The sequence below is a fragment of the Homarus americanus genome, unplaced genomic scaffold, assembly GCF_018991925.1.
Source record: "Homarus americanus isolate GMGI-L3 unplaced genomic scaffold, GMGI_Hamer_2.0 scaffold11022, whole genome shotgun sequence".
Classification (NCBI taxonomy): Eukaryota; Metazoa; Arthropoda; class Malacostraca; order Decapoda; family Nephropidae; genus Homarus; species Homarus americanus.
Window position 1 is genome coordinate 16,935,179 of NW_024737068.1, and position 11,188 is coordinate 16,946,366.

Genomic DNA, 11,188 nt, shown 5'->3' on the forward strand with positions numbered 1-11,188 from the left:
GAGACAGTGGCAGACAGTATGGCACCAAGAGACAGTGGCGGACAGTATGCCCCCAGGAGGCAGTGGCAGGCAGTATGAAACCAAGGTAGACAGTGGCGGACACCATAGTACCAGGAGGGGACAGTGGCAGACAATATAACAACAGGAGAGACAGTGGCGGACAGTATAACACCAGGATAGACAGTGGCGGACAGTATAGCACCAGGATAGACAGTGGCAGACAGTATGGCACCAGGAGAAACAGTTGCGGACAGTACCAGGAGAGAGAGTGGCAGGCAGCATGACACCAGGAGAGAGAGTGGCAGACAGTACCCGCCCTCTCCCCCTGGCAGACACAATGCTCAGGGCGGTGTGTCTTGCTTATGGATCTTTTAGCTCCGTAAATTTGTCCAGGTTGACATTAAACGGAAACTTACCCAAGACGAGTGTGTGGTATTATTGGCCTGCCTGGTTGTGGTGGTGTGGTAGAGATGGTGTAGTTGAGAAAGTGTTGTGGTAGTGTTGTAGTGGTTGGAAGAAATGGTGTTATGTTGCTGTGATGGTGTTGTAGTGGTGTGGTAGAGATGGTGTTATGTTGTTGTGATGGTGTTGTAGTGGTGTGGTAGAGATGGTGTTATCATGTTGTTGTGATGATGTTGTAGTGGTGTGGTAGAAATGGTGTTATGTTGTTGTGATGGTGTTGTAGTGGTGTGGTAGAGATGGTTTTATCATGTTGTTGTGATGTTGTAGTGGTGTGGTAGAGATGGTGTTATCATGTTGTTGTGATGGTGTTGTAGTGGTGTGGTAGAGATGGTGTTATCATGTTGTTGTGATGGTGTGGTACAGATGGTGTTATCATGTTGTTGTAATGGTGTTGTAGTGGTGTGGTAGAGATTTAAAGATGGTGTTGTTGTGGTGGTGTGGTCGAATTATTGTTTATTGTTATAGTATAGTGGTTGGTGTTGTTATTGTGATGGTGTGGTAGAGGTGTGGTTATTGTTGTTGTGGTAGGCGTTGTTGTAAGGGTGTTGTGCTCTCTCTCTCTCTCTCTCTCTCTCTCTCTCTCTCTCTCTCTCTCTCTCTCTCTCTCTCTCTCTCTCTCTCTAAACAATCAGGGAGGCGGGGGCTGTGCGTCGCAGTAGCTCGGTTAGAGATTGTAGATAATCCAATCATTTAAGGCGTAATGGACTTGATGCTCGGCCACCTACCTCCCAGAACCCTCACCTGCCTTCCCCAGGGGCCTCACTTACCTCCCAGGGGGTCTCACCTACCCCCCCCTCCCAGACCCTCACCTGCCTCCCCTAAGTTCCTCTACTACCTCGCCCAGGGCCCTCTTCTAAAGCCAGGGGCCTTCACCTACCTTCCACAGAGTCCTCGTCTACGTCTCTCTGGGCCCTCACCCTCCTCCCTACGGCCCTAAACTGCCTTACTCCAGGGCCCGCAACACACACACACACACACGCACCGTAATATTTTAACGCCCCGTGGTCATGAAAACAACATATACCATCAAGTTTTCTCGTGATTTCTTAACTTTCTGAGTTAATGTTAATAGTCAACGAGTGTACGGGTGTTGGGCACCTGCCTGGCTGTGCTCTTCTTCTTCTCCTCACCAAATGTACTCTTCAACAACAGGGAACACAATAGACATACAATTAGCTGATGGTGGCTTTCTTGAGTCATTCTTGGTCAAATAGACTTACGGTACTGATTACCATTATTTGTGTACCTGTGCTATCTTATGTACAGTATACAGTTTATCTACTCTCTCTCTCTCTCTCTCTCTCTCTCTCTCTCTCTCTCTCTCTCTCTCTCTCTCTCTCTCTCTCTCTCTCTCTCTCTCGTGTTCTGTTAACCGCTTTTCACCGTAACAAAATCTCTCTTTTGTTTTGTTGAGAAGGTGTTTCGTGTTTTAATTTCGTCTGTGTGTGTGTGTGTGTGTGTGTGTGTGTGTGTAATAATAATAATAGTAATAATAATAATAATAATTAACGGTTTATTAAGAAAACATGGCAGCCCGAAAGCTGAAAATATGCAATGAACAGAGGTGACAAGTTACATATGGTGAAATCGGGGAGTGGGTCACTTGATTGACAAAAGCTTTCAATACAAAACATAAGAAACATAGAGTCAACATATAGGTTAACTGGTCTTGTAAACATTCTTGTGACCTCATTGGGTGGCCATTGCGTGGTCCGGGTAGGTCCTTCAGCTCACACAGGGTGTTGGAGATGGTTTTTCTTCCTCGTTTGATGTAGTTAGGAATTTAGAGTTATTTGCCTGGGTGGAGGAGGGAGTCCTCACTTCTCTCCTGGAGTAGTATGGAGTCTTTCTTGGCTTCTCATCAAGTGGTGGTGAGTGTACTGAGGACAGATCCGCGTCAGGTCAATATTGACCGCTAGGCACGATTGTCCCTCTAACATTTGTTTTGAGTTGAGATTGTCACTTTTGTATATCAGTTGTGGGTTGATCGTCAAACTTTGCACTGTACTGTTGGTGGGAAGATGTTGATAAATCCAGATGGGGAGGAGGAGATGGGGAAGACCCGACAGACCGGGCTGGCAGCTGTCTCCATGGTCATGAGACCACGGCCGCGTTAGCGGGCAGCGCCGACTACGCACATCCTTACCCTATGAAGGCTGAAGGATGTGTGTGTGTGTGTGTGCGTGTGCTTTTGTACGTGTTCCTAACTTCATTCGCTCTTTATTTATCAAGTTCTTTAATTTTACACACACACACACACTAGTGTAATTTTATAATAAGCTCACATTCTTTCTCATTCAATCTTCATTCATTTCGTCAATCTTTGTATCCTCTTTCACTCATTCACCTTCCAAAAGAGATAAAAAAACAAACACTGTACACTGTATCAAAAAGTTGTGTTCAAGGAAATAATCCCCAGGACCCGCTTAGTGTAAAGTAACTTAATAATACTTGATAAATAAACAGGTGCTTCGTGTAGTTCATAAATTCAATATTAAATCATCTCACACCTCCTCCTCCTCTCATCATCCTCCCTCCCCTCCTCCCCCTCCCCTCATCACTTAACAGGGTCGAGAGTCCCTCTGAAAACTTTCCTAGAGTATATTTGCCTCGTTGACTGGTAGCTGAGGAAGAGTATTTTTAAGGAAACAGCTGAAGATTAGATATTCCGGTTTATTTCACCTTATGATTGATCATGGTAACCTAATCTAACCTAAGCTAAGCTTACCTAACCTTGTCTAACCTAATCTAACCTGTTCTTATTTAAGTTTACCTAACCTAATCTTACTTAACTTTACTTAACCTACCTAACTCAACCTTACTTTTTCTAACCGAACCTAATCTAACCTAACCTCACTTAACCTAACCTAATCTTACATAATCTTATTTAACATAACCTAACCTAATCAAACTTAACCTTACCTTATCTAATCTAGTCTAATATAATCTAACTTTAAATTACCTAATCTAACCTAACCCACCCTAATCTAATTTAACCTTACCAAATCTAACCTTACTAATTTTTCTTGATTTAATCTTACATGACCTAATCTAACATAGCCTTACCCACTCAGGTAGGAAAGGGTGGTTAATCTTCACGTGAAATAAATTGGGGTGTCTAATTTTCAGGTGATCTGCATTTAGTTACGATTAGGTAGAATCTCGGGTGTGTTTTACGTTATTTTTGCACCCATTATTTTTTATTTATATTATACCTTGAGGTAATGAGTCACTTCGAAACGTTTGCATTAACGTGTGTGAAATTCTAAGAACTCGGTTAAAGGTTCTGTTTGGCTTCCGACCGTAACGTAGATCACAGTTCGTGTCGCAGTAATCATTTCGTTGGATATTATACTGATTTTAAGCAGTCGTTAGCATCGTGTTACCTCGACATTTTTTTTCGTGCCGTTTTCTGTGCGTGTGGAGGGCGGCAGAGCATAAGTTTGCTCGCAGCTGTCAGGGCGGCTTTGTTTTCCCGTCCCCGGGCGGCGCGTCTCCCCATCCCTTACAGTTGCCCAGATCGCCAGGGGTTTTCTCCACACATCAGGCCCGGTGGTATGACCGTCTTCACGCCTCCAGACTCCCAAAAGCTTTTAAACTTCTCGCTACTTTTAGGCTTTCTTTTGGAGGGTCTAGCGAGCAACTTGGCGCCGAGCCTTAAATGACAAGTGAAGGTTGGAGAGTGATGTGCAGGGGGTATACGTCACGACAATAGAACTGTCTTAACTTGTTTGTTGACTTAAAATGACATGAGCCTTGATGTTTATTACTCTCGAGCACTTGAATATGTCATACTACACTCGGATTCTCAGAACTTCGTACGTTGAATTTTTCCCGAAATGTAAGAAAGTTTGAGCGCTTGAAGTTTAAGATATGACCTAAGGGAAGGATTCTCAGAAGTTCTTATGTAAAAATTTCCCTCAAATCGGATTTTTTTTAGTATTTGTGCTGATATTTGAACCCAGGAACGTACAGTACAGTATATTACAATTTCTCTTCCTATCTACAGTAACTGGAAATTTGAGAACGTATCTAACTTGCTCATTTCACCCACGATACAAACATGAACAAACAAAATGGCGTTGATCATATACAGAGACTACAGTATATGACCATTTGATGTGTTCTCTTATTCTGAGTTAAGAGAAAATTACTCTGGCGATGAACACGTAAACATGGTCGACTTTGTAACTTGCTGAATGTTTTTGTGTCAGTTTAATGAGTTCTTTACCTCTTGTTCACGAGCTGTGTATAACCCAAACTCAAGGAAATACAGATAATTCTTCACAAATAGTTACAGTATGAAGCTTGTGTGTTAATAATACCTACATCACCTGTGTCATACAATACTACCTAACCCCTCCTCCTCCCCGGGTAGCCTTAGAGTCATTAAGCATCAGGTGGAATAAGCTGGGGTGTCTAATCCTCAGGTGACCTATAAAATAAACATACTCAAAGTCGCCGATATACTTGTTGAAATCACCGTAAATTATTCAGTTCCCTAACCAGACATTTCTTCCATACTCATTAATGTGAGAGGGATCAGCCTTACCTGTGGGAAATTATAATACTAATTGAATGTCAACTCACTTGCCGTCTGACATCCTCATCTTTGCTACCTTACCTGCCCTTTTTCCCCTCCCAGTTTACCTACCTACCTACCTACCTACCTACCTACCTACCTACCTACCTACCTACCTACCTACCTACCTAACCTAACCTAACCTAACCTAACCTACTAGCCTAGCCTAGCCAGCCTAGCCCTAACCCCTAGCCTATTTCTTCCTAGCCTAGCCTGCCTACCTACCTACCTACCTGCCTGCCTACCTACACACCTGAGCCTGCCTGCCTGCCTGCCTGCCTGCCTGCCTGCCTGAGCCAGCCCTAGCCTACCTGCTTCCTGGCCTGGCCTGGCCAGCCCTGGCCTGGCTGGCTTCAACCTAACCCCTGGCCTGCCTGCCTGCCACCTGCCTGCACCTGCCTGGCCTGCCTGCCTGCCTGCCTGCCTGCCTGCCTGCCTGCCTGCCTAGCCTGCCTAGCCTACCTACCTACCTATTCTTTACCTATCTCTTAGTTGTCTACGTATTCTTTATTTATTTGCTCCTAACTACCTATTCTCTACCTACCTACCTACCTACCTACCTACCTACCATATTATATCTACCTATCTACCTGCCTATTCTCAATCTATGTACCTACTTATCTCCCACCCTACGTGTGCATATCTCCCCCCTCCCTCCCTCCTCTCCCACCCCTCCACCTACCCCCCGTCAATCTCCTATCCATCCTGCCTTTTACCTACCCCTACCCTACTCCCTCCTTACTTACCACCCTACCCTCTACCTCCCACCCTACCCCACCCTCCACCCTGCCTCTGCTTCACCCTTCATGCAGTGTGTGTGTGGAGGTGTTGAGGTGAGCTGTACACCTACCGCTCCTGGACACACAATTCCCTCATAAACTGACCATTTCCAACGTAACAAAATTTTCCCTCTGGTAATCGGACGTCGGTTTTTCAGAAACGAGGGACAGTTACCGCTGGCACTCACGCACCAGCCTCCCTGCCACTGTGGCCTCCTAGACATTGTGTCGCTGTGGCCTTCGTGGCACTATGGCCTTCTTGGCACCGTGGTTTTGTGAACTTCCTGGCACTGTGGCCTCCCTGGCACTGTGGCCTCCCTGGCACTGTGGCCTCCCTGGCACTGTGGCCTCCCTGGCACTGTGGCCTCCCTGGCACTGTGGCCTCCCTGGCATAGTGTCTTTCATGGCACTATGGCGAAATAGCCTTCCTGGCTCTGTGACGTTCCTAGCACCGAGGCATTTTGGTCTTTCAGGTAATGTAACCTTCATGACACTGACAGTCTTCTCTCCCAGACACGTTGGCTCTACTCACTGTGGTCTCCTCGGTATTACGTCATTCTGTCGTTTGGCACTGACCTTCCTGGCACTCTGACGTAGTAGTTTACCGGGTTCTGTGGTATCGTTGTGGCACTATTAACTTTCTGACAGAGACATTCTGGCCTCCCAGACACATTTTCCCTCTATCACTCTGGCCTCCTGGTACTGAGGCCCCCAGACACTAAGGCCCCAGACACTGTGGCCCCCAGACACTGTGGTCCCTTGGCCTGGTGGCCTTGTTGGCACTGTGGCCCCCAGACACTGTGGCCCCTTGGCCTGGTGGCCTTGTTGGCACTGTTACTTCTCAGAATTCTTGACGTTAAGAATGTGCTCGTTTGAAAAGACGTCATCATCTGCACAAACTTGCATTTTTTTATTCATGTGCGCCATTATGACATCTGCAGCCAGCGTGAGGATGGAAGAGTAATTAGTTTTTCCTCTGCTCAGTGGAGTGAGGAGCGGCCCTCACTTACCTCATTAACCATCATCTCTTTTATAAATGACTGTTAAGCACTATTTTTACCTCTGGTTAATCGGACTAATTTCCGCCTCTCCTGATAGTACTGATACTTAAAGTGTTTTTTTTACCGTCTAGGGATTTTTTTTAATGCGGCTTAACGCAGTGAGTGAAAACCTCTTGGTCAACTTTATTAGGTTCGTGTTAGCGGGTACTTGTTACCATGGCAACGAGTAAATTAAATGAGATTATATTAATTCGAGAGAGTGGCCTCATCCCTCTGGTCTTTGTGTTCTTATTACAATCTTGATGTTATGTGACTTGTTGTTGTTATAGTTATTACTACACCTCAACAACCAAGGTCTTTAAGGGCGTAGGTCACAAGAGCTACAACTCACTGTGTTTATGTGACTCGCTGGCCCGTATGTAGCTGTCTGTTTGTCTTATAGGAGTAACCAAAGCCTTTATCATAGAGCTTCCCACCCCCCCGTATCCTTGGCAGCTAAAATCATGGGACGCTTGGGTTCACTTAAAGATTATTCCCCATCTTTTTACACCCTAACCTAACATAAACTAACAAACTAATCTTACATAACCTAACCTAACCCCCCATGTAGCGTCAAGGTGTTTAATAACCAGGTGAAATAAACTGGGGTGGGGAGCTAATCTTTAGGTGATCTCATATTTGAAACAACTCCCTCATGAGGAAAAATATAGTCGGTCAGTCAATCAAAAGGTTGTCGGCTAGAGAAGGTACAGAAAAGGGTTTGCAGAATCATGCTCGGCGCAGACTACTCCGGCTACACCAACACTCTCCCCACCCTGGAAATGCTATCCCTCAGTGACCTCCACCACCAAGCACTAGCAAGGTTTGGCAGTGGACTACTGCACCATCCTCGTCATTGCCACCTCCTGCCACCGGCAGTCCCCCGCCCACCTCGAGCAGTCCGCCACTACAAAAAAATTCAGCCCATAAGAGCCTGCACTGATAGATATAAGAACAGCACCATTCCATCTATTGTTAAAATATTAAACAGCTCCTAATTTATGTACTGTACAGCCCTGTAAATGTACTGAACGCATATCATTATGTCTAAATTACATGTAAGATTGTATATTTTCATCCACCGGCTGCAGCTCTATTAATAAATCGTTTATTATTATTTTTTTTACACTCACTCAAAGGTCCCTATGGTTAATATTCCCCGTATCTAAAAATAATATACTAAATTAGTTAAATTAAGCTAAAACATAAAATCGAATACCAAATATGGTGTCATTATTAAATTGATACTCTACCTTTAGATACTTTCATTTAACACCAGCCATGGGAGACAATTACGCGGAGAGAATCTTCCAGACATTCAGAGATTATTTTACTATATGTACAGTATATGTTGCTGCGTACAAGTAACACTAAACAAGGTAGAGTGTCAGTATATAGTTATGTTATTTCTGGGCGTTACTCCATTTTGTCCATTTTTACATCTTGACGTATACGAGAAGCGATAATCGAACGAGATTTTGAAAATATAAATGAAGAAACCTTCCTTTTACACTCGGTGATGTTCATTTGTTTCACGAAAAAAATACGATGATGATGATGCTGCATTCGAGGGAGTTTGAGGAGTCTGGTGCAGCGACATCGGAGATGAGAATCAGATGAAACTAATATGATGCTCGGTGAGGCTTCAGCGCATACCTCTGAATGCCTGCCTCCAGTTCCCGACAATCCCTTGTGATTTCTGCTGAATGTCCGCGACACCTCGTATAGAATGTTAGCCTTTGAGTGAAGGTTCTGCCTTACCATATCAGCGTGTGTGCTCACTGTTAAATGAAATGGTGTATTGCAAAGGATCACCTGAAGATTAGGCACCCTAATTTATTTCGCCTGAAGATAAATCAATCGAACATTAACCTAACTTAATCTAACATAACATAACATAGTGTAACTCTTCATTAACATTAGGTTGGTTAATCTAGGGGTGTCTAATCTTCAGGTGGAATAATCTAGGGGTGTCTAATCTTCAGAGTGACTCGGTGACTTTTATTCCGTCAGTGAGTGAGTGAGTGAGTGAGTTATTAATATTCACTACACACCATCTAATTATAAACTCATATATATCACATCCACAACTCTGCCGGTGTTCCATAATTACCGAACTATTGAGGAGATAATTATGTGATAGTATTTTCTAAGTCATGTTCTCTCCTCAGACCCAGGACAGGAACACGTAAGGCTGCTGCATCTTGATCCATCACGCTTTTGCCGGGTTTCACTGCAAAAAACTTGTGTAGTGTCACTATGGGCTCCTTTGTCACTGTGTCACTGTGGCCTCCCTGTCATTATGGCACTGTGGATGGTGTTATTGCGGCACCGTTGCCTTTGTCATTGTTGCACTGTGGCATCCATGGCACCATTGCTTCCCTGTCACTCTGGCCGTTATTATAACACTGTGGCCTTCCCGTCACTGTGGCACTGTGGCCTTCCCGTCACTGTGGCACTGTGGCCTTCCCGTCACTGTGTCACTAGACTAGAGTTGGCTGGGCGGTGGTGAGTCAGAGGCCGCGAGACTAGTGGCACCAGACGGGAAGGGGGAGGGAGTTCAGGAGGGGGTGAGGGGAGGTCATGAGGGGTGGGGGGTTCATAAAGGGGTGGGGGAGTTCATGAGGAGGTGGGGGAGTTGAGGTGGGGTGGAGGGGAGTTCACGAGAGGGTGGGGGGAGTTCGTGAGGGGGTGGGGGGAGTTTAGGAGGGGTGAAGGAGGTCATGAGCGGGTGGGAGGGGTGGAGGGGGTGGGGAGAGTTTAGGAGGGGTGAAGGAGGTCATGAGCGGGTGGGAGGGTGTGAGGGGAGTTCATGGGGGGTTGGGGGAGTTTAGGAGGTCATGAGGGGGTGTGGGGAGTTCAGAAGGGAGGTAGAGTGGGCGCTGGGAGATAAATGAACATATTATTGTGACCCGCCCTCTGAAAGCTTCCTAGGTCAGGTTCAATCTGTCCCCTGCTGCTGTAGTTATGATGATGCTGTAATAAAAGTCATTGTATTTTAGTGATGATTGTATTGTATTGTATTGTTGATGTGTTCGGAGTTGATGTATTTTTAGTGGTCTTGTTAATGGTATTGTTGTACTCAGTTGATGTATTGTAATATAATTGTTGAAGTATTTGTTTTGGGTGTTGAATTTTAGGGTTATTGATATTCTTGTTGTTGTTGAAGTTGTTTTTGTTAAGGGTTCAAATTGTACTGGAGATTCTTCTTAAACCTGTAATTGAGCCTCAACCTTCTTTAAAAATGAATGAATTCTCTCAGTCTCCTTCGTTCTAGGGGGACTAAACAAATAGCTCCCCACTCCTCAAGTCACCCACTCCTCCAGCATTCATAACAGACATGCCACAATACTCCAACTCCCCCCCTCCCCCCCTCCTCCCCTCCTCGAGATATCATAGGGGAGGTGAGGTGAGGAGCGTCAGTGTCGAGTGAGGTCTTGAAGTGGGCTCAGTCATTCACGAGTATGACTTGACCTGACGTGGGAGCCATTCATCCCGAGGTTGAGATGCGTGGGTAGGTGGCACGGACGGTCGTGGAGACGTGGCACTCATCATCCCGTGACTTACATGCGTGCCCGGGAGACACTACTGACACGGTGCTTGAAGTGTGTACGTGACAGTCGAGGGTATACTAAACTAAAGCCGTGATGAGTCTTTTTAACTTGAGTGTAAAGTAGTTCCCCCCCCCCCCAAAAAAAAAAGAAAACTGTGTGATGGTCTTGTTTGACAGGCTAGTTATTTCATCCTGTGACATTAGATAGATAGATAGATAGATAGATAGATGGATAGATATTCAGTAAATTCTTCATACAAGTTTACGTTGATTCAGGTTGTACTGTATGTAAACAATGCAGGTGTAGAATTCAACATGTATGTAGACAATCTCCTTATCCACTTCCTTTCCCTCCCCCTACACCTCCTCTCCCTTCCTCTCCTCTTACACCTTCCCTCCCCTTACACCCTCCCTCTCCTTACATCTCCCCTTCCCTTGTACCTCCCCTCCTCTTATACCCCTCCCTTCCCCCTTCCCCTACTCCTCCCTACCTCTTCCCCCTATCCATCCCATCCCTATACCTCTCTCCCTTCCCCTTCCCTTCCCTCTCCCCTATCCATCCCATCCTTACACTTCCTCTCCTCTTTCCCTCATCACCCCTCCTCTTTCCCTCATCACCCCTACCTCTTTCCCCTATCCATCCCATCCATATGTCTTCCCCTCCCATTCCTGTCCCCTCCATGTATCCAACTTACCATGCCATATCGAGACAATAGAAGGTATTTATTAGTCTTAAGAGTAGAAGAAGAAGAAAAATTTAAAAAAGAAAGAA